At 43.5% G+C, this 21,228-nt stretch overlaps 1 protein-coding gene across 2 annotated transcripts in view; it reads right to left on the minus strand.

Annotated features, from left to right (window-relative positions):
- The window catches only part of AGT (angiotensinogen), an 85,222-nt gene extending 66,039 nt beyond the window's left edge, over window positions 1-19,183 (minus strand). The window contains exon 1 of one of the 2 annotated variants that reach the window (XM_029594189.1): window positions 18,992-19,183. The gene's annotated coding sequence lies outside the window, so the exon portion shown is untranslated. The remainder of the gene's footprint in view (window positions 1-18,991) is intronic. The other variant, XM_029594188.1, reaches the window with a different exon arrangement.
- Between the last annotated feature and the right edge of the window lie 2,045 nt (window positions 19,184-21,228).

A 21,228-nucleotide genomic window follows, 5' to 3' on the forward strand; every position in this document is an offset into this window, starting at 1 on the left:
TTAGCTTTAAATCTTAACTGCCAGACCCTAGACCATTTCTCAAGCTCCTCATGTTTTCCACTCCTTCCTGGCTGTCCACTTTCTTGCAGATTTTGGTATCATTGGCAAAAAAATAAACATTTCCCGACAATCCTTCCACTAAGTCGTTCATGAAAATGTTGAAAAGAATTATTCTAAGGATCATATCCTTTGGCAACAGATACCATAGCCTGATCATGACCTGAGTGAAGAAATACTTCCTACAATTTGTTTTAAGTCTGCTGGTTGCTCGTTTCATAGCGTGTCCCCTAGTCCTAGTGTTCCAAAATGATAAGAGGAATGGAACAGCTCCCCTATGAGAAAGACTAAAGAGGTTAGGACTTTTCAGCTTGGAGAAGAGACGGCTGAGGGGGAATATGATAGAGGTGTTTAAAATCATGAAAGGTCTAGAACGGGTAGATGTGAATCGGTTATTTACTCTTTCAGATAATAGAAAGACTAGGGGGCACTCCATGGTGTTAGCATATGGCACATTTCAAACTAATCAGAGAAAATTCTTTTTCACTCAACGCACAATTAAACTCTGGAATTTGTTGCCAGAGAATGTGGTTAATGCAGTTAGTATAGCTGCGTTTAAAAAAGAATTGGATAAGTTCTTGGAAGAGAAGTCCATTACCTGCTATTAATTAAGTTGACTTAGAAAATAGCCACTGCTATTACTAGCAACAGTAATATGGAATAGACTTAGTTTTTGGGTACTTGCCAGGTTCTTATGGCCTGGATTGGCCACTGTTGGAAACAGGATGCTGGGCTTGATGGACCCTTGGTCTGACCCAGTATGACATGTTCTAATGTCCTTATGTAAATAACAGTACCCTTCTTATAGTTCAACAGTTTATTAACAGTAAAGAAACCATTACAAAGCCGCCATGCTTAGTGATTCTTATGCACATGGGAGGCTAATGCAAAGATTCAAATTACAATTAGACAGCAGTATTTCCCTCCCACTCATCCCCCTTCCCAAGTAGTGAACAAAGGGTCAGCAAAAGCTTCAGATTATGAAACACAGCAACACAACCATCTCAGACAGCTAGTATTTAGAAATAAACTCAGAGCTTTCTGGGGCAGGGTTTTGATTATATTTCTCCCAAATATTTAGAAAAAGTCTTCTGTGTTTAACAGTGGTATGAGAGGTCAGGCATTCCATTTGCATCATATCATGCAAAAGGTTGTGCCATTGCCTGAACGATGGGAAATTTTCTCCCCTCCAATTTAATAGAATGGTTCATTTACCCAAAACAAATGTTTTTGGGGCAAATAACCTATTCCCCTCTGAATGAAAAAGAAAAGAAGGAAACTGCTCATACAACAGAAATTCAGGGGCTTGTGGAATAGAATATCCACAAACTGTTGACACACAGCTGGAAATGTTTAACATATGAGAAAGCGTACCCTCAATAACACCACAATGCCCACATAACTCCAGAATAGCAATCCCTGCCTTTAAAACAAGTGACTGAGAAATGAAAGCTCTCCTCAGAAATTTATGTTGCAGTTCTCTGATGTTCATGTTTGATGAGAGATTTTTAATGTGCCTAAACCAAGAGTGTACGGTGGCTTCTAAAATTAAAAAAAAAAAAGCCCTCTGCGCAACAAAACAAGGGTCTACAGTCCACTTTAGGCTTCATCTTACTCAATCCTTTACACATTTTGAATAAAGGCAATTTCTTCACCAATTTAGGCTGGAACAATTCCTCCAGGGAATCCAAAAAGGCGAAGTCCAAATCTCTCCTCAGAAAATCAGAAATATAATTTTTCAATAAGACATATTAAAAAAAAACCCTAGAATCAGTCAACGCATATTGTAATTTCAGATCTGAGAATGTTTTCATCTCTCCCTCATCCCCCACAACATGTTGTATCTGCATCACATCTCTCATTCTCCATCTGTGAAAATCCATTGTATTACTATCTGGATAATAAGTTTCCCTGAATAAGTAAAAGCTGGGAACAATAAGGGGACCTCTGGAATATCTTTGTTAAAGAGCTCCAGGCCCATTTCACAGGGGAATCAGTAAAGATTTCAACCATTCTCTTGGAAGTTTACTGTAATGTGCATATAGAATAAATCTTAAATCTAGAGGACCAACCAAGGCTCGTTCCCCCACCAAATTAACATAAATGGATTTGTCATATAGCCAATCCCTTAAGAGGTGGATTAAGCATGCCAAATTGCAGGATTCCAGGTCTGCAATTCCAAGGCCTCCCTCCCTTTTCATACATGATAAGGCAATATGAGCTTTCTTAACCCCCTCCCCCCCCCATGACAGCAAAGGGTTTTCAGATCTCTTGTGAGTATACAAGTGTAAGACTTTGAAGAACATAGAGCCACTTTGGGAAGATCACCATTTTAGAAAGATTTATCCTGCCAACCAAAGAGAGACGTACATTTTTCCAAATTTGGAGCTTTCATTTAGTAAAAGCCAAAAGATGGTAGACGTTAAGCTCATATAACTAGTCCAAATCAGACAAAACCTTTAGCCTCAAATAGCGAATAGGTCCAGCTGCCCACTTCAGTGGAAATACCCCTGACCCATTGTGATTGCACCGAAGCCGGGAAGGCAAAAGCCTATGATTTTTCAGTATTGAACTTTAAGCCCGAAAAGGCACGAAATTGTTCAGATGTCACTTAGGGGCCAATGCAATAAATTAGCGTAGAAAGTGGGCGCTGAACAGTCAGCGCCTGCTTTCTTAATGTGCCTCAGGCACGCCCAAGAGGGGCGCCATGCAATATTTAAATTAGGGGGTCACGTTAGCAAACAGGCGTTAATAGATGACAGTTAAATGTGCGTCTGAGTCACACATTTTTGTTTTCGCATCGGGAGTGAATGCCTAATAGCCTCATTCACATGCATTTGCATGTGATGAGCACTATTAGATTCACTCTACGTTGGATGCGCGTTGAATATGCGCTAATCCCCTTATTGCATTAGGGGATTGATTAGCGCCTATTCAACCCGCGTCCAGCTGCAGGTTAACAGTGCACTCGGCTGAGCGCACTGTATTGCATCGGCACCATAATGAGCTCTTTGGCTTAGTCAGAAACACTAAAATATCGTCCATAAATGCAGCGTATTTAAATTCTTGATGGATGAGTTGGATCCCCTGAACATCTCATGCCTATTGTAGCGACCTTATAAAAGGTTCCAAAAACAATAAAGAGTGCCAGAAGAGCAGACAACCCTGAAGGGTAACCCTTCCAATAGAGAACAGTTCAGATTCTACACCATTAGCCATTACAGAAGCTTTAGGGTCAGCATATACCAGTCTGATGACCTTCTGAAATAAACCTGATAGCCCCATATGGTCCAAAAGAAAAAATAAATACTCCCATTCCACCCTGTCAAAAGCCTTTTCTGCATCAAAACTGACCATCAGAAAAGGCAACTGTCAACTCGTCCCAGTGTCATAGCTGTTAAGAGAAGTCTGGCAATCATGGAAGAATGAAAAAACTCACTTGACCAGTGTCAATAAGTTTGGGTAAAATTACAGCCAACCGATCAGCTAATATCTTAGCAAAGAGCTTCTGATCGAAGTTCAAAAGTGAGATCAGATGGGAGAAGTGGGAGAAGGCCGTTGGAGATGTAGGGTCTTTCCCCTCCTTGGGAATCACTATAATTTGTGCCAAATTCATGCCCCCTGATATAACAAAGCTTGAAAAATCATCTCTAAGGGCATCGTAACATGGTTCAAGAGGGATTTATAAAACTCAGCTGTGAATCCATCAAGACCTGGAGCCTTCAAAGATTTAGCTCCATGAATGCCTCCCTGAACCTCTATCAGATTGCTAGGCCTATTCAACAATGACAGTTGGTCTGTGATGAATTTGGGCACCTCTACCCTCTCCAAAAAAGCTCTACACTTCTCTTGGTCCCAGTTTTCAGAGGTATATAATGTCTCATAGATCTGCCTCAAGATATCAACTATGCCCTTATTAGTATTTACCAGAGACCCATCTGTAGCTTAGAATATTTTATTTATTTATTTAGATTTATATTCTGCTTTTTGCACTTTTTCAGCGCTTCAAAGTAGATTACATTCAGGTACTGTAAGTATTTCCCTATCCCAGAGGGCTTACAATCTAAGGGGGGTCATTTACTAAGCATTTTTTCCATAGACACAAAATGGGAGAAAACCTTTAGTAAATGACCCCCTAAGTTTGTACCTGTATTAATGTAAGGAGAGCCCACATTGGATGTGATAAGATTGGCTAATAATTTGCCCGAGCTATTACTACACTGATATAATTAAAATTTATAGTAAGTTATAGATTTTACTGTTCTTTGATGTATTAGTGAATTCAAAGCCACCTTAATGCTTAGGTTGGCCTCTCTGTTTGGCTAGTGTTGGAGGCAACCAACAATTTTTTAGCCTTAGTCAATTGTTTTTCCAAACAAAAAAGCTGTTTATCTATGTCCCTCCTTTGTTTTTCCAGAAAGGAAATTATGTTACCTTGAAGGACCTTAGCAGTGTACCAAAACAAAATGGGATCGTCCCATATGTTTTCAGTTATGCAGGTCAAAGTTTTTCCATCTCTCTTTCAGATAATCTTGGAACAGACACTCTAACATCAAATAGTATGAAAACCTCCAAGAGAATCTCTTTCCAGTATCAGCACCCCATCCTAGTTTTAATCAACTGGGGCATGATCAGACAGAGTGAGATCTCTATTTCTGGATTCAGTAACCTGAGAAAAATTAACTTGGGAAATTAAAAGATAGTCAAGCCTGGAATATGTGGAATGAACTCTCGAAAGATGAGTAAAATCTTTCTCCATAGGATGTAAAAGCCTCCAGGAATCGACTAGGTTTAGCCCTTCCTCCAAGATATAGAACCCCTTATCCTTTTGGACTCTGTCATGTACAGGTTTTTTAGATTTGTCCTAGGTAAGGTCACGAACATGGTTAAAATACCCCTCTAATACTATTTCCAGTCCCAAGTAAGGAAGCAAAAGCCTATAGATATTATTAAAGAAGAGAGGGTCAAAGTTGTTGGAAGCATAGATGTTACATAGGATTAGAGATTGCAGCACAGCTCAGTGACCAGAATCACATATCATCCCTGTGGAGCTATCATTTCCTTTGTCACTGTCAGAGGCAGAGTCTTATGTATGAAGATAGCTACACCTCTGAGAGGTAGTTGCTGAGGCAAATCTAACATCTCGCACCCACCATTTTTTAAGCTTTTGATGTTCAGTGTCATTGAGGTGGGTCTCTTAGAAGAAGACCACCTCTGCCTTTTTTTTTTTAAGAAGGTAAAGATCTTGGTATGCTTTATTGCTGAGCCTATGCCACAAGCATTCCACAACAGAATATTAACTTCATTGGACATTATAACTTATCCCACAGCTCGCATAGAATACCATATGAAAAAGAAAAAAATAGAAATACAAAAAGTTAAGTGTGTAAGGGCCCTCCCAGCAGAGGCCATTCACAAAATCTGAGCTGTCCTTTCTCTCAAGAAGGCTACCCAAATCCACAGAATTTGTCTGTCCCCTTGTATTATCCAAAGAACAAAAAAAAAAACCAACCCTCTCCCCATCCCCCCAACCCGTTAAAAACTATCCCTGTTACACATGGCACCATCACCTTCTCCCTGAGGATCAAGTTCTATACTTAAGTCTATAGTTCCCCCCATCCACTCATACCCCAAAAACCCCTGTCTGTCCCAAGTTGCAAGTCACATTCTTCAACTTTATTAAAAATTCCAACAAAACATTACCAAACATCATAATAATTTTAACAGTCAGTTTTTATTCCTGTAATACAGTTCAGAAAAACTCAAAAAGCTACACTGTTACGCTCCTGCTCACAGGCCTAGCCGCAAGCAGGCGCTTACCTTCGCAGCTCAGAGCCACCGACATTCCTCCTCTATTCCGCGGCCTGGAGGCTGCGACGCCACTCCCACCTCCACAGCAGGAGGCCGCCGATGCTCCTCAACACGGCTGGAGTCGCTGCTGATGTCAGCTCCGCTCGTGAGCCGGAGGCCACAGTCCCCGGCCTCGCCTCCATGGCAGGAGTCGCCCTCTGCTCACCTCTCGAGCGCAGGACGCCGCTACTCCACATCGGGGCCTGGCCCTGCTCCTACTCCTTCTCAGCGTCTCACAGGACCGCTCTCCATAGTCCTGCACTCCTCTCTGCTTCCTGTTCCTAGGCGCGGGGCCCTGCCTCTCTTCCGGACTTAAAGGGCCAGTGCAGGTGTGGCCTTTCTTGGACTCCTCCCTGGGCATTTCCTGCAGAGCCCTACAAAAGGGCTCAGACTTCATTCACTCTTCGCCTTGGCAAGGAGCTAGTCCTCCTGAGAGCTTCTCCTCTTTGGACTTCTCTGCATCTTGCTCCTGCCCGGCATCTTCGTTCCTGATCATCTCCTCATGTCCGAGTCCTGATGTTCCAGGTCCTGAGCAAGCTGTGTCTCCAGAGGTTCCTTGATTTTAAAGCCCGAGTTCCGGATTCCAAGTTCCATGTTTTAATTCAGAGACTGTTCCTTTTTCGACTCCGGAGGATCCAAGGGGTACACCTCGTTCCTGGCCTGTGTTGTGTCCAGAGCTTGCCCGCTCCTCTCATGGTCCACGACCAGCTGTCCAGCTGTGTAGGGCATGTGGAGGATAGTGTGGTCCGCGACCAGCCTACGGGCTGTGTAGGGCACCTGAGGGACCTTGCTCGCCACCTCTTGCCTTCTCGTCTTCAGTTCCAGTCTTTCCCAGATGAGGATCTGTCACACCGCAAGGGCACACCCCACTCGTTCCGCAATGGGGAGCGCCTCCTAGCGCTCCCTCCTCCGGATCCAGAACATACACAGAAGGAAAATAGTATGCAACTGCGCATAAAAAAAAAAAAGAAAAAGACATAAAACGGAATACCGCAACTATCCCCGCTGAGTTTCTTCACGCTCTAAAGTTCAAATTGAAAGTCAAAGGTTGCACTCCTCTGCAGGTAACATAAATAAAAGTAAAACATATAAGTCTTAGTAATAAATTGCAGAGATTCAAAAAATGAACCAAAATAGCCAGCAGTGATTTCTGCCATAGATAGTAACAGAAAGTTTTATAGTGATTAGAGTTGTACTGCAAACTTCACAAACTGTTGCAACAGAGGAGCAAAAATAGATGTATAACCATCCTCATTGAGTCTAAGAACCATCTCTCTCCAAATCTTCCATAAACCTTTTAGCTTAGGACACAGTATGGCACCATCTCACAGCTCCCGAATGTTGAAAACACAACTTTGCCAGGTAAAGAAGGGCTGACCTCACTCGTGGTGCTGTGTTGAAAGCTTTGCAGAAGACCTGTATTTTTTTTACCCTCGTAGGTCAGCTGCTTACCTGATCTTGATGCCTGCATTATGGCAACTTTGTGGGAGAAGTCAAAGAGCCTCGATATAGCAACCCAAGGCCTATCCACATTTTCCTTATGTGGGCCCAGCTCTGAACCCGCTCATTATGCAGCACCCTATGCTGAAATCCAAGTCCCATCTAACTTCGGAAACCAAATCTCCAGGAACCCTGATAGTTCTCTCTCCTCTAATGATTCAGGCAATCTGATGAATCAGAAGTTGTTACGATGGGACCTGTTTGTAAGGTCCTACAGCCAATCCTTATGCTTCCGAATTGCAGCCGTCAACATGGTTACCTCTGCCTGCGTCAATAACAGGCTATCCTGTACATCAGATATTTGCTGCACCACTTACATGAATCAGTGTTCAAAACCTGTTACCGATGTTGACTTTTCATCCAAATTGTCAATAATTTTCCTTAGCTCTGGTTCAAGTGCCTCCATCACCGCTAGTTTTAAATCAGCAAGCGAGGTAAGTCTTGGGGATTCCTGCTCAGCTTCTAAATTGGCGTCCACCAACTTGGCCTTGGGTACCTTAGGCCTCTCTTTATCTTTGTTTTTTTTCACTGTACGAGTTGACATGACCAACGAGGCATTCCCGGCAGATTTCTTCCCCTGTATATATGAGCCGCCGAGGATACAAATATTAGCAAAATCTGCCCGGAGGGCGCGGATGGGGGAAGATTGGGTCCAAGAGGGAGGAAAATCACATCCTACCCGTCTCACAGTATCACGTGATCTCCAACAATTCCCTAATAGGTGTTCCACCCCACTCATGATTTTAGAAATATCAAGTCATATATCCTCTCTGTCATCTCTTTTCCAGCCTAAAGAACCCTAATCTGTTTAGCCTTTTTCCATAAGGGAGTTTTTCCATCCACCTTTATCATTTTTGTCACCCTTCTTTGTACCTTTTCTATGTCTGCTATGTACCATGGATCTATACAAACGCATTATGATATTCTCAGTTTTGTTTTCTATTCTTTTCCAACTAATTTCCTAAAATTCTACTTGCCTTTTTGACTGTCATCACACACTGAGATAGAAATATCAAAGTATTGTCCACAGGACTCTGAGGTCCTTTTCCTAGGTGGCAAGTCCTAACACATAATCCAGCATTATGTATCTGTAGTTGCGATTATTTTTTTCCCACTTCATTATTTTGCATTTGTCCACATGAAAATGCATCTGCTGTTTATAGTAAATGCTCAGTCTCCTAGTTTCATAAGCGCCTTCTGCAGTTCTTCACAATCTGCTGCTAATTTAATGATGTCATCTGCAAATTTGGACATCTCACGTATTGTTTCTTTTTCCAGATCATTTATGAAGATCATTTATGAATATGCTAAATAGCACAGATCCCAATACAGATCCCTGGAGTACTGCACTAATAACCATATTAAAAATGGACCATTTTGTTCTACCTGCTGTTTTCTTTTATCCAATTACCAATCCACAATAAGACATTGCCTCTGATCTCATGACCTCTCAATTTTCTGGGGAGTCTCTCATGAGGGACTTTGTCAAATGCCTTCTGAAAACCAAATGCACTATATCAACTGGTTCACTTTCATCTGCCTGATTATTTGCACCTTCAAAACAAATCTAGTAAATTAGTAAAGCAAGACTTTTCTTTGCAAAAAGCATGTTGACTCTCCCCCATTAAACTATGCCTATCTATGTGGTTTGTTTTTAATAATTTCTATTATTTTTCCCAGCACTTACATCAGACTCATCAGTCTATAGTTTCCTGGATCATTCCTGGAGCCCTTTTTGGTCACCCTCCAATCTTCTCTACCTTAGCTAATTTAAATGATAGGTTGAAAATCACCAGAAAAAGGTCTGCAATTTTATGTTTGGGTTCTTTTAGAATTCTAGGGTGAATACCATTCAGACTCAGTGATTTGTTATTCTTTAGCCAGTCAATCTGATTTATTATATCCTCCATCTTTCACAGTGATTACATTTAGTCGTGCAGAGACATCAGCGTCAAAAAATGTTTCCAGTGTGGGTATGACTTCGACATCCTCCTCAGTAAGGACAGAGGCAAAGAATTCATTTAGTTTTTCTGCTATTTCCTTGTCCTTCCTGTCCACCCCTTTTCCACCTCTGCCATATAGCAGCCCAACTGACTCCCTCACAGGCTTTTTGCTTCAAATGTACTTTAAAAAGATTTTATTAAGAACATAAGCATAAGATTTGCCATACTGAGTCAGACCAAAGTTCCACCAAGCCCAATGTCCTGTTTCCAGCAGTGGACAATCCAGTTACAAGTACTTGGCAGGATTCAAAAGATCAATAGATTCCATGCTGCTTATCCCAGGAATAAGCAATATCTTTTCCCAAGTCCACCATAATGATGGTTTATGGATATTGTCCAAACCTTTTTGAAACCCAGCTACACTAACAGTTTTCACCACATCCTCAGGCAACAATTTCCAGAGTTTATGCATTTAGTAATAAAATATTTTCTCTTATTTGTCTTAAATGTATTACATACTAAGATGTGTATAGTTTTTATATATTGTATCGGTTCGTACTTCATTTTTCCCATGGTTAACTTCATTTTTTCCACATTTCGGGTTTTTTTTCCCCATATTTCACTAATTTCGTGTTAGTGTGCACTAACTCCCATTAGTGCGCACTACCATTTTCAAATAGTGTGCACTATAGGTGTTAGGACTTGTGGACCCTTGGCCCGAGGTGGGGTTCTTGCTACCTGAAGGGTTGGGCCCCACAGGTCTCCACTGTCGGGAGGTGAAGCTGGCCGGGAACAGAAGCAAGCTAGAACTTCACCTGTGCCGAGCCTCGTTCCCTGCAGGTTTAGCCTTTAGGTGCTGGGGCCAGTAGGACTTAGGAGCGCCCCTGTGTGGCTGGTCCCAGAGAGGGTAGGCAAGTGAGTGCAGAGAGTGTCAGAGACACAGTTCAAGAAAGGAGCACTCTAAGAGGGAGGAGGAGAGTCTCAGGGAATGTAAGGTCACTGGAGCTCTGTAGGGAGTAGAGGTGGACTACGTGGGAGTGGCCTCGAGGAGAGGAAGTGCAGATGTGAACTGTAATACGCTGCATAAAAGCTAGAGCAGGGAACCTGCTGTAGCTGGTGCTTGGAGAGTAGCAGCGCAGGGATTCTGCCTGGGACACGGCAAGCCAGTGACAGGATATTCTGTTGTAGCAGCATAGAGGGCTGCCCCGAGGAGCGGGGCTCTGAGGCCCATTGTGAAGGTGTACTGCTCTGAGCCAACTCCCAAAGAGAGAAGGCACTGTAGCAAAGTCCTCAAGGAGAAGTACCGTGAGGATTCCCAGGAGCAGCGGGCACTGTTGTTGGAACTCACAAGTAGACTGGTGCTGAGCCTGGCCCCGAGGAGTAAGAAGCACTGGGAGAGAGTCTGATAAGGTGGCCTGGCCCAGAGGAGTGGGAAGCGCTGAGATGGAGTCCAGTTAGGTTGTGCTGAGCCAGAGCCTGCGGAGCGGGAAGTGCTGAGAGAGAGTCTGGGTAAGGTGGCATTTAACCTGGCCCCGAGGAGTGGGAAGCGCTGAGATGGAGTCCAGTTAGGTTGCGCTGAGCCAGGGTCCACAGAGCGGGAAGCACTGAGAGAGGAACCCAGAAGGAGAAGCGCAGAGGTCCGACGGCAGGAACAATCGGTCCATGGAGAAAGTATGGCATCAAAAGAACCATGGAACTCGTTGCCAAGTCAGTTAGTGGAGGCTACAGGTAAGGCTTAAATATATCGGGTCAATGAAGTCATCAGGTGGGGACGAACCCGGAGTTCCCACCAAGGTCCCTTTAAAAGCAGACTAGGTAGTGCATGCGTGCGCCTAGAGAGGCTCAGGATCGGAGCGCTGGTCGGCGGCAGAGAACCAGGAGAAACATGGTGGTGGTGACTGGGCACTGTTGCGAGAGCACCGAAGGTGGAGGGCCAGGCAAGATATGAGGTGTGTTGGGCCTGCCACGGATGGCTGTGGCTGGTGGTCATTACTGTATCCCTCTCCTAAGGCCCCCTCCTGGGGGTTTCGGTTTCGAAGGATAAGTACTAAGTAGCATGAAATTGCTTGATGAGCGTTTTGTCAAGAATATTGGTGGCAGGTTCCCAACTATTCTCTTCTGGTCCAAAGCCTTCCCAAGAGAGAAGGTAATCCCATCTTTTCCCACGTTTTCGTACATCAAGGACATCTCGCACTTGGTACACTACATCAGTTTCAGAAGATGGTGGTTGTGGTTCAGGCGGTTTCTTTGAGAAACCATACAGTACCAAAGGCTTCAACAACGATATATGAAAATCATTGTGGATCTTGAGAGAAGGTGGAAGCCGGAGCTTGTAAGTAACCGAGCCCAACCGGTGGAGCACCGGAAAAGTACCAATGTATCTGGGTGCGAAATGTGAAGATGGTAGCTTGAGATGGATAAATTGGGTACTCAGCCACCTACCTTGTCGCCCGGTTTGAACTGAGGCCCTGCACAATGATGGGCATCAAAGAACTTCTTGACCATTTGGGCGGCCCTTTGGAGTAGTTGTTGAGTGCTCTTCCAGAGTTGGTGTAATTCTTGGGTGGAAGCCTGGGCCACAGGAGAAGGGATGGATAATGGTAATGGTAGCGGAGGAAAAGGTTGTCGTCCATAGACTACCTGAAAAGGTGATGAACCCATGGAAAAAGAGGGATAAGAATTCAATGCAAAATCCACCCAGGGAAGGAGGTCTGCCCAATCATTTTGCCGGAGGTTAACATAAGCTCGTAGGAACTGTTTGAGCATTCTATTAGTTCTCTCTGCCTGTCCATTGGCCTGAGAGTGGTAAGCGGATGTGAAATCCAGAAAGACATTGAATTTCTTTCAGAGGGACCTCCAAAAGTGGGATGTAAACTGAACTCCGTTGTCAGACAGGATGTGCTTAGGAAGGCCATGGAACCGGAACACATGGCGGATGAAAAGCTGAGCAAGTTCTGGAGTCGAGGGAAGGCCAGGCAGAGCAACAAAGTGGGCCATTTTTGAAAAGCAGTCCACAATGACCCAGATGGTGCTGTTGCCTCCGGAGAGTGGAAGGTAGACAATAAAATCTGCCGCAATGTGGGTCAAAGGTTCGCTAGGAATTGGTAAAGGTTGTAAGAGACCCTCCAGGCGTCCTCCAAGAGGTTTATGGTGAGCGCAAGTAGGGTAGGACTCCACATAAGCTTGTACATCCTTCTTCATGGTGGGCCACCAATAAAATCACTGAAGGGTGGCCAGGGTTCTGGACTGCCCAGGGTGCCCTGCGGTGAGGGAGTCGTGGCCCCAGCGAAGCAATCTCCAGTGAAGCTGGCGCGGGACCACCTTCTTGCCAGGTGGGACCGGATAAGTAACAGCCAGGATGACCTTAGCAGGGTCTATGATGTGGCGAGGGGGATCTGGCATGTCTTTGGGGATGAAGGACCTGGAGAGGGTATCGGCCTGGCAGTTGTTATTAGCTGGACGGTATCGAAGCAAAATGTTAAATCGGGTGAAAAAGAGGGCCCAGTGAACCTGTCGGTGATTCAGGTGTTGAGCCCGGTGCAAGTACTCGAGGTTCTTGTCATCGGTGTAACTGTGATCTGGTGCTGAGCTCCCTCAAGCCGGGGCGCCACTCCTCGAAGGCTAATTTGATAGCCAGGAGCTACTTATCTCCTATGGCGTAGTTGCGTACTGCAGGAGAAAAATGTCTAGAAAACTAAGAGCATGGGTGTAAGGTTTGATTGGTGGAGCACTGGCTCAAGACCGCCCCAACTCCCTCGTCGGAGGCATCAACCTCAACAATAAAGGGACGTCTGGGATCAGGATGTCGAAGGCATGGCTCAAGGAGGAAGGAGGTTTAAAGGTCTTGAAAAGCTGTAATGGCCTCAAGCGACCAAAGAGAGGGATTGGAGCCCTTGAGGGTCATAGCTGTGAGAGGCACGATCAGTGTGGAGTAGTGGTGAATGAAGGAACGGTAATAATTGGCAAAGCCAAGGAACCTTTGTAGAGAGCGGAGACCCGTGGGCTGGAGCCAATCCCGAATGCTTTTTAGTTCAGAGGGTCCATGCGGAAGCCTTGGCTCAAGACGATGTATCCAAGGAAGGGTATAGTCTCCTGCTCAAAGGAACATTTTTCTAGTTTGGCGTAGAGCTGGTTTTCTTGGAGACGTTGGAGAACTCAGGCGAAGTCCTGATGGTGGCTTTGCAGGTCTTTGGAAAAAATTAGGATATTGTCAAGTTACACTATGACACATTGGTACAGCATGTCTCTGAAGATCTCGTTCATTAAGTTCTGAAAGATGGCTGGGGCATTGCAAAGGCCAAACGGCATCACAAGACCATCATAGTGACTGTCTCTTTTATTAAAAGCTGTCTTCCATTCGTCTCCCTCGCGGATACCAACCAGATTATATGCTCGTCTGAGGTCAAGTTTGGAGAAGATCTTCACCCCTTGGAGTCTGTCGAAGAGCTTGGAAATGAGAGGAAGAGGGTAACTGTCCTTCTGAGTGATCTCATTCAAACCCCAGTAGTCAATGCAAGGATGGAGTGAACCGTATTTTTTCCCAACAAAAAAAAACAACTGTTCTGGCAGGAGACTTGGAGGGTCGGATGAAACCTTTGGCTAGGTTCTCGCGGATGTAATCAGGCATGGCCCACGTCTCAGTGAGGGACAGTGGATAAATCCTGCCCCGAGGGGGCTCTGTGCTGGGAAATAGATTGATGGCACAATCAAAAGCTCTGTGCAGAGGTAGAGTGTCAGCGGCCTTCTTGGAGAAGACATCAGCAAACGCTGCATACTGAGGAGGAAGGCCGGGAGGCAGAAGGGAGGTATTAAGACAAAACCGGGGAGAAACAGGCTCCAAGCAGTTGGAGTGACAGAAGATCCCCAGCAAGAGAGTTCCAGTATGGCCCAGCCAAACTGGGGAGCATGCTTTTGTAGCCACAGCAGAGCCAAGACCACCGGGTGTATGGCTTTGTCCAACACATGAAAGGAGATGGATTCCACATGCAGGGATCCCGTTCGATGGCAGAGCAGGGTTGTAACATGGGTAACCCACCCGGGCAAGGGTTCTCTGTGGATAGAGGAAAGAAGCAGAGGCACCAGGGTGTGGATGGCGGGGATCTGAAGGTGTTCTGTGAGTTGCTTCAAAATAAAGTTGCCTCCGGCTCCAGAATCCACCAAAGCCAAGGTATGGAATTCTTGGTTGTCAACTTTGATGGAGACAGGTAGAGTTAGTGGAGGAGATGGAGAAGTCAGGCCTAGGAACAGTCCTCCTGCCGAACCTAAGTCCGAGAGTTTCCCTGATGCATGGGACAGGCGGGTAAAGCGTGTCCAGAGTTACTGCAGTAAAGGCAAAGACCCGACCGTTGGCGTCGTTCTTCGGGTGAGAGCTTACCCTGACCCATTTGCATGGGCTCCTCTGCTGTCTTATTTTGGGGAAGTGAGTCCACCCTAGGAGATGGAGAGTGTTGAACACGGCGCAAGCTCGCCATAGGCTTCATGGTAGCTTAGACTTCCTGTCAACGCTCCTGGAGACGCCGATCGATACAACTAGCGAGGTCAATTAGGGAATCAAAGGATGAAGGCAGCTCAAGGGCCGCCACACTCATCTTTGATATTGGGGGGGGGGGGGGGGGGGGGTAATCCCTCCAGAAAGATGGCTCAAAGGCAATCAAGATCCCAATGCAGCTCGGAAGCCAGAGTACGGAACCATATGACGTAGTCGGCTAAGGACCGGGCACCTTGCCGGAGATGTAGAAGCATGGATCCGGAGGCGGAGTGTCTGCCAGGGACATTGAAGACAGAGCGGAACAAGGCAAGAAATGTGGGCAGATCTTGGAGGACCGGGTCTGCTCGCTCCCAAAGAGGTGAAGCCCAGGCCAAGTCCTTGCCATCTAGAAGGGAGAGGATATAAGTGGTTTTTGTAATGACGTCTGCGAAGGATGGCTGGTTGCAGGCAAAAATGCATATTACATTGATTTAGGGGTCCCCTGCACAACAGGGGTTCCCAGAGAATTGAGGAGATGCCAGTAAAGGAACCGTCGGCCGTGTAACTGGCATGGAGGCCGAGGTATTGGGTCTGGAGGATGGCGTAGTCCTCACTGCGGTGGCGTCCAATTGGTTATTTAAATTCTCTACTGCAGCCATTAAGGTTTCCAGGATCTTTTGCTGTTCGATGATCTTTTGTGCCAGGCCGGGAATGGCCTCCGCCGGGTCCATGGACTTGGCAATCTGTTAGGAATTGTGGACCCTTGGCCCAAGGTGGGGTTGTTGCTACTAGGGATGTGCATTCGTTTGCAACAAAATAGGAACAGAGATGATATTTCCTATTTTGTCATGTTTCAGGGGAGGGGGGGACGAAACAATAGGAAAACCCACGAAATTTCGTGTGGTTTCTTATTGTTTTTTTGGGGGGGAGAAAGGGCACATTAAAAAAAAACAAAAAAACCCACCCCAACCTTTCAAATGTAATTAATTTCAACCAGGGCCCACGGAGCAGGAAGTGGAGAGAGAGATTCTGGGTAAGGTGGTGCTGAACCTGGTCCAGAGGAGCGGGAAGCGCTGAGATGGAGTCCAGTTAGATTGCACTGAGCCAGGGCCCATGGAGCGGGAAGTGCTGAGAGAGGAACCCGGAAGGTCCGACGGCAGGAACAATCAATCCGTGGAGAAAGTATGGCACCGTGGAGAAAGTATGGCACCAAAAGGAACCATGGAACTCGTTGCCAAGTCGATTAGTGGAGGCTACAGGTGAGGCTTAAATATCCCGGGTCAATGATGTCATCAGGCGGGGACGAACCCGGAGTTCCCGCCATGGTCCCTTTAAAAGCAGAGCAGGTAGTGCACGAGTGTGCCTAGAGAGGCACAGGATCGGAGTGCTGGTGGGTGGCATCCTGGCCGCCACATGGAGTGCAGAAAGCCGGTAGAAACGCAGCGGTGGTGACTGGCCACCAGCGCGAGAGCACTGGAGGTAGAGGGCCAGGCAAAACTTGAGGTGAGTTGGGCCTGCCGCGGACAGCTGCAGCTGGTGGTCATAACAGAGGGACAGTGCACACTTACACGAAATGCAAATTTTTCCCAAATTTCGGTGAATTATTGTTCATTTCAGGGTGCTCCCGAAACAGGACAAATTAAACAATTTAGTTGAAATTATCTAATTTGTCTAAAACGAATGCATATCTCTATTACCTAGTAATTTCTTTGTGTGTCTTCTAGTTTTGGTACATTTTTAAAGAGTAAACAACCTATTCATGTTCCATTCCATTCATTATTTTATAGACCTCTATCATATCTCCCCTCTGCCATCTCTTCTTGAAGGTGAAGAGTCCTAACCTCTTTAGTCTTTCTTCATAGGGGAATGTTCCATCCCCTTTATCATTTTGATCACTCTTCTCTGTACTTTTTCTAATTCCACTATATCTTTTCTGAGATGTAGTGACTATAATCGCATACAATATTTAAAGTGCACCCTCTGTTTTATTCCCAATTCCTTTCCTAATAATTCCTACCATTCTATTTGTTTTTTTGGTGCTGCTATACACTGAGCAGAGGATTTTAACATACTATCCATGATAACGCCTAGATTATCATGGATAGTATGTTGATACCTTGCATTGTGTAGCTATACTTTGAATTGCTCTTCTTTACATGAATCATTTTGCACTTGATCACATTAAATGTCATCTGCCATTTGGATGCCCAATCTTCCAGTCCCACAAGGTCCTCCTGCAATTTCTCACAATCCCCTTGTAATATTAACAACTTTGAATAATTTTGTATCATCAGCAAATCTGATCACCAAATTTGTTGTTCCTATATCTAGGTCACTTATAAATATGTTAAAAAGCAGCGATGCCAGAGCAGATTCCTGGGGCACTCTATTCACATTTCTCCATTAAGAAAATGCATCATTTAGCCCTATTCTCATTTTTCTTTTAACCAGTTCTCAGTCCAAAATAGCACATTGCCTCCTATCCCATGACTTTTTAATTTCCTCAAGAGTCTGTCATGAGATACTTCATCAAACGCTTTCTGAAAATCCAGATATACTATATCAGCTGGCTCACCTTTATTCATGTTCATTCATGTCTTTAAAAAAATATAGGAGACTGGTGAGGCAAGGCTTTCCTTGGCTAAATCTAGGATGGCTTTGTCTTATTAAACTATGAATATCTTTATGTTCAATAATTTTGTTCTTTATAATAGTTTCAACTATTTTTCCTGGCACGGATGTCAGCATCACCGGTGTTTAATTTCTTGCCTTTAGCTTTATAGCAAGGTTCTTTTCAAATTCTCTCTTAGCCAACTTAATTTTTTACTTGTAACTTATCAGTTCTTATTTGGTCTGCTTTCTATTTTTTGAATCATGCCCTTTTGCCTATAATTATTTCTTTCACTACACTATTAAGCCATGCCAGCACTCATTTAGTTTTCCTTTGACCTTTTTTAATGCAAGGAAATATATTTTATCTGGGTCTCAAGGATGGTAATTTTAAACCATGTCCATGCCTCCTGCAAGTTTTTAATCTTGTGGCTTGCTGTTTTCAGTTTTCTTTGTTTTTATAACAAGTTTCCTCATTTTATCATAGTCTTCCTTTTTATAGTTAAATGCTACTGTAATAGTTTTCCATAGCATTTGCCTTCCAGTGATTATGTCAAATTAAATTGCATCATGATCACTTTTGCCAAGCAGATCCATCACCTTTATCTCTTGCAGTAGATCTTACATTCCTCTGAGAATTAGATCTAATATAGTTCCCTCTCTGGTTCCATCATCAATTGCTGCATGAAGCAGTCATTGATGGCATTTAGGAACTTTACCTCCCTGATCCAACATTTACCCAATCAATACTCGGATAATTGTGTACAAAGGGTTTTATTATATCAAAATGTTCTCCCTCTCAGATTGTGGAGAAAAAACCCACCATGATAAATCAGGCCCATGAGAGTAGCTGGAAAGGTACAGATTTTATTTTCATTGGTTATGAATGAAGAGGGGTGAGGGGTTCTCCTATGAGCAGTAACAAGAGTCAGAAGAAGAAATCTTCTTCTGATACATGCCCAGTAAGGATAAATTGCATATCTATTGAACAACTACTATAAATAATATGGTACTTATGATATTTATTGTACTAATGGATCATGTGGATGTCATTTTGTTTAGAAGTTACAGTAGCCAATAATATTAGTTGTTCTGTCATGATGTTCCCAATGTGTTGGGTAGCAGACTGTTAACCCCCCCATATTCAACAGCATGCAATTCAGACAAAAGCCCTAGAAGGGACTGTCGTCAGCCCATAGCTCAAAATTCTGTGTTTGTCTGCATTTGATAATAGTCAAAAGGCTGAGAAGTAATTCATGCAGCTGATATACGCTTTTCGTTTTGACAGTTATTGCTAGTAGGATTTTGTAATGTCAACAATTTCTATCACTGTAATTAATTTTCTGTCTTTCACCACATTTGATTGCAAACCATTCAGTGCAGAAAATATAAAGAATCATGCTACATTGGTGATTTGAGACAAGCCAGACATTAAAGGCAATAATCAATTCTCACAGGCATAAAATCAATCACCCTGTATATTTTTATCTGAAGATTGAATGACTTTACTTTTTTTTTTTTTTTTTTATAGAAATACAGACTCATAGTCACTTTTTTAACTTACCTCTTTTCTTCGCCCTTATTTTTTCCACATTCGTTTTCTCACTTTCCAGTTCCCTAATGCTTACAGATACAGTTAAACATTGCCCAGGGACCAGAGATAGGATGTTGCTTTTGAAATAGAGCTCTGAAATGGTGAGGGTCGATAGCTTTTGCCATTCTAGTAGTGAGAGCCAAGTCAGCAGACCTTTGTAACTCCGCCCTTCTGTTTTGTTTCCTTCTCTCCCCCCCTCCCCCGTCCCCATATTCAAGCCACTCTTATTTTACACTAACAAGTGATGCAGAGATTTGAACTCATTATTATGATGGATGCTGTGCGTGTGTGCGTGTGTGTGTGCTTGTGTGTTGGGAGGGGGTAGGGGAGGGGAAAACAAACATTACACTCACTCTTACTTATCAAATCAAACATGTCCTTCAGGATTTCCACATTTTCCTCTTTTGCTATCATCAGCTGTAGAAATTGTTGATCTTGGCTTAAACCCAGGTGCTGAAAACAAATTTTCTGTCCCAGGAAAGAACACAGAGTTACAGGGAAATTGTCTCCAACTTTCACACTGGGAACTCCACAAGTCTTATTAAATGAAAAATTGCAAAGAGCATTATTGAATAAAAAGCCACAGATTAGTCTATCAGAAAAAGTGTTATACATACAGTTTTATAAAAAGGATGCAGTATAGAATATATATAAAATTCACCCTTGTTCTTCTCTGGATATGAGAAAAATCAAATTTCTTATAACTAACATTGTTTAATACATCTGGCGATCTCCTAGTTACAATGTGTGAGAGAACCGTTTTAAAAACCACTATGCCTATTGTATAAAAAGGAAAATAGTTCCAGATGGATTTGATGTAAAAATACTTAGAAACACAGATAATGGAGCCGATGCTAGCCACTGTGCAATGCTTAACATGCGATTGGATGCGTGTTTTGGACGCACGTCCATAACACCTGATCCAATATGGGGATTAGTGCATCCAAAATACGCGTCCAAATCACCACATAGCTAATAGCGCTCATCACATGTAAATTCATGTAGAGGAACGCTATTAGCTAATACCCATGATACAACCATTTTTATGCGCGGCCAATGCGCCCTTGCAACACGGAAAATGTTATGCCAGCCCACACTCAAGGGCAAATTGAAAAAAAAAGAAAAATCCTGTTGTCTGTGATTCCCCCTAATTAGTATTGTTGCAATACTAATTAGGAGTAACCAATTAAAGCAGTATTTAGTTTAAAAAAAAAAAAAAAGGTTTTGAAAAAAAATTCTGGATGCCCAATACACACACAAGATACACAGTCCAGGCTGTGTATCTTGTGCATGTCTATGCCAGCGTGGGAGAAAACGGACTCTCGTAGGTTGAGTGTCCATTTTCCCAGCCCGCTTGACAGCCACCAATTGGGGGCCAATGCTGAGAAGGCGGTAGGGATGCACATTTTTCCCTAGTGCCTCCTTTTTAGCACGACCCCTCATTTAAATATTGAATCACTTACCCAGGAGAGGTGGCTGGGCGTGTGTTAGGTAAATGTGTGCTCAGCACTGAGCTCATGTTTCCTGCACACAATTAATGCATCAGCCCCATAGTGTAGGAAAAAGGATTGCAGTTGAAACTGGAGTTTCTGTACCAGTTTGGATGGTAAGGGTTGTAAGAAATTTTACAATGCATGGTAATAATCAGATCGATACAGGGAATTTTAAAACTATATGATCAGCAAATTCACCTCTAAAGGTTAATGAAAATTGTTGTCAAATGAATATTAATAATGTACCCCTGCATTATTAGCATTTTATAGGAAGAATATACTAAGCTAATTGAGGCCAAATGGTTGTAGCCAAATTATTCTTATCTGCTACTCCTTGATTAAAATCTCTACATCTAATGAAATCTGTTTAACAGGGGACAATATGATTTTTTCCTCTATCCAGTTATTGGATCATGCTTACATGTCAAAGGCAGGCAAAAAGATATTTAGTTGATTAATTTTAGTAATAGCATTTGTTACTCTAAATAAAGCTGTGCATATACAAAAAGAAGCTTTAACCAGTAAATATACAAAAAATACATTTTCAATTAAGACTAACTTTTCAAATTTGCTTAAGGACTGTTTCCAATGTTTTCCCAACTTAGCCTCAATATTGATTTAAAATAAAGGCAAATAAACCTTTTGTCTTGGCCAATAAACCTCCCAGTCAACCTGATATACACTCTGTCCACATCTATTTGGTTTTCTCTTGTA

This window comes from Rhinatrema bivittatum, chromosome 3, assembly GCF_901001135.1.
Source record: "Rhinatrema bivittatum chromosome 3, aRhiBiv1.1, whole genome shotgun sequence".
NCBI lineage: Eukaryota > Metazoa > Chordata > Amphibia > Gymnophiona > Rhinatrematidae > Rhinatrema > Rhinatrema bivittatum.